Below are 2,998 nucleotides of genomic sequence, written 5' to 3' on the forward strand. Positions count from 1 at the left end.
GAGCTCAGCGACGATATCTCCAAGCCGCGTAGGATGACGTCCGATAGGACCCGTCGCATTAAATGCCCCCACGCCTCCCTACTAGGCAGGGACTGACAGCAGACATGGGGGGAGTGATTGGAAGTGACATGCCATGCTCTCTCTTAAATGCAATATTGGGCCTCTCACCATTTGACACCTCACCGCTGAGCCCTTGTGGGGTCCACCGGCGAGGGGCTTCTCAGGTCCTCGGGGAACTCGGGTACTCGGGGACTACTGTTCATGGTCCCGAGCGCCCTCTCCCGGAACTGTGTCTTCTCGGATCCTCGGGGAACTCGGGTACTCGGGGACCACTGTTCATGGCTTAAGCGCCCTCTCTCGGAACTGCCTTCTTGGGAACTCGGGGAACTCGGGTACTCGGGGACCACTGTTTATGGCCCTGAGCGCCCTCTTCCGGAACTGCCTTCTCGAGTCCTCGGGGAACTCGGGTACTCGAGGACCACTATTTATGGCCCCGAGCACCCCTCCCGGAACTAGGTCTTCTTGGACCTCGGGGAGATAGTCCCCGAGGTAAGGCGCCACGTGGCATTCTGTTGTCCTAGCCTCAGGACTCGGGACCCCTGGTTCCTATCTCACCGACACCTTTCATCATCTTTAACCTCGGCAGACCGACCACCCACTGATTGGAGTAGAAATGTGGCGACCGCGGTTGGGCAAACCAAGTTGGTCCAACAGTGACCAAATCGGGCACTAACAGAAGAAGAGGCAATGCCTCATGTGACGAGGTGGTAACAAAGACGAGCTCGGCCTTGATGTATCTGGTGAGGTCAACGCCAACATCCTACTCAAATATGGGAGTGACAAGCTCATTGAAGACCGGATCCAAATATGGGGCCATTTTCACATTTTGGGGGCCATTTTCATTAGGTAAGTGCTATATTGACCTCTATGTAATCAAAACCGCTTTCACGTCATTAGAACTGTTTTTGCAAAAACTGGCCTAAGGGTTAAATGAACAAAACTATACTTTACAGATTACATGGACTCATGCGATACTTCAGAATACTAAAATGGATTTTTTGCCGCAATAAAACAAAGAAATATGTAGTCTTGGCAGCCTTCACTTCATTTTCAGTGGTTTGTGTTTATACAATAATCGAGCTGGTTAGCATGCTGAAGTGTTCTTTTGTTCACCTCATATTGCGTTTAAAAATAGGCATCAATATGTGGTACTGCCAGACAAGCATTTATATAACGGCCTGTAGCAAACGAAAAACCATCTATGACATCGGATTTAGAACTGAGATCATCTGTGATGTTTGTGGGGCTCAGATTGGTTTGTGATACATGATTATAGTAGGTGCCTTTTTTTCTTAAAATCATCAAGGATGTATCAGGTACCATTTTAAACAAAAACTGTATGTGATATATCACAACAGCTCTAGTAAAAACCGTCTATTTAAAAATAATTCTATTTTGAATAGTGCAGGGTGGATTTGTTTTTGTTTTTTTTTTGTTTCTGCAGATCGAACTTAACGTTGTATGTTTGTGGAGTGACAGATACCATCATAATCTATGCTCCACCTCCCAACAATAACAGCGCTCTTCTAATTAAATACCCATACGTTACAACATAAGCCAAAAATTACAACGAGATAATTTATTAGTTTAGTAGCGTGCCATAGTTGCATACCGTCGCGATCACCTTCCAGGGTGCGAGAGCTTGCTCGGGATGACGGCTGGCATGCACAAGTGTGTTGGATGTGCATTGCATGAGAGAAACCGATAAAACTCCAGTTGGCAAGCCATGTGTAGACTGTGAAAATAATTTTTGCAACCATACTCCTAAGTCCTGATACCACCAGATATAGTGCTTGTAATAGGCAAGGCTACAATGATTGGAGCAAGTCCGGTATGGCAACCTCGGACAATCTCCGACACAACTTCGTCTGATTCATGCTGCTAAAAAAGTGATGTGTGCAATACACAAAGTTTCTTGGATTCCAAAAGTTTGCTTTTCATTTGAGTGGTTTGTCCATCTCAAGTTTCTACATTTTCTATGAAACTTTGAGAAAAAGAAATGCTAAAAAATATGTGTAATGCAACCTGATTTGTACAAAAGTTGATAGATAACGTTTTGGCGCAATGATTCCATAATGATGTTGCATGGCAACTTTATAAAGTGTGAAAGCACACATAAGTTTCAACAAAGCAAAATTATTATATAGTACATGTAAATTCTTATTAATTGCATACCTCATTCTAAGGTACAATTTAAGAACACAAACATTCAGAAGTGAATGAATATATACTTGAAACAGAGTCTCCTCACCATGCTATAACACAATACTTCGATTACTTTCTGACAATGGCTAGTGGGTAACTACTATACATGGATCTAAGGTTTTCTATTATTTTCAGGGTATATCTTTATCTTCGGAAAGGGGATCCCTGGTTGAATGGAAATTGGCTGTAGGTATCCAGAATATCTCGTAAATAGGAAAGTTTATCTTCAAGAACAGGAAGAAAGACTTCAGATAACGTACAACGCCCCCTATATATATAGAGAGCCTGGGGACCATGCGGAGGACGGATTGTCACAAGCCAAGACACAAGACATTACACGCATGTAGAAGCTCTACATGCTCCAAGCCTTTTACAGCTATTCTTCGACTACACGCAAGGAAGCTGCCAACTAGATTAGATCTATTTAGGCTAGCTACGCACCCCTTATAACAATCACAGAGATCAATACATGACAAATATGACGTAGGGTCATTATCCTAAAGGAGTCCCGATATCACACACGTTTTCTCATTTCCCTCTGATCTCTCTCTGTGTTCTATCTTTGCCATGTGGGTCCCGCCTGTCATCCCTCTCCTCTCCCCCGAATACTCTCTTTCCATCTTCAGAGCTCGCTTGTTTGAATCTCGTCAATTCCGCGCTTGAGTAAAGGAAGGAGGCCATGTTCGTTTGGAAACTGACGCCGCAATGAAGAAGGCCATCATGCTGGATCGAT

The sequence above is a fragment of the Phragmites australis genome, chromosome 18 (assembly GCF_958298935.1).
Source record: "Phragmites australis chromosome 18, lpPhrAust1.1, whole genome shotgun sequence".
Classification (NCBI taxonomy): Eukaryota; Viridiplantae; Streptophyta; class Magnoliopsida; order Poales; family Poaceae; genus Phragmites; species Phragmites australis.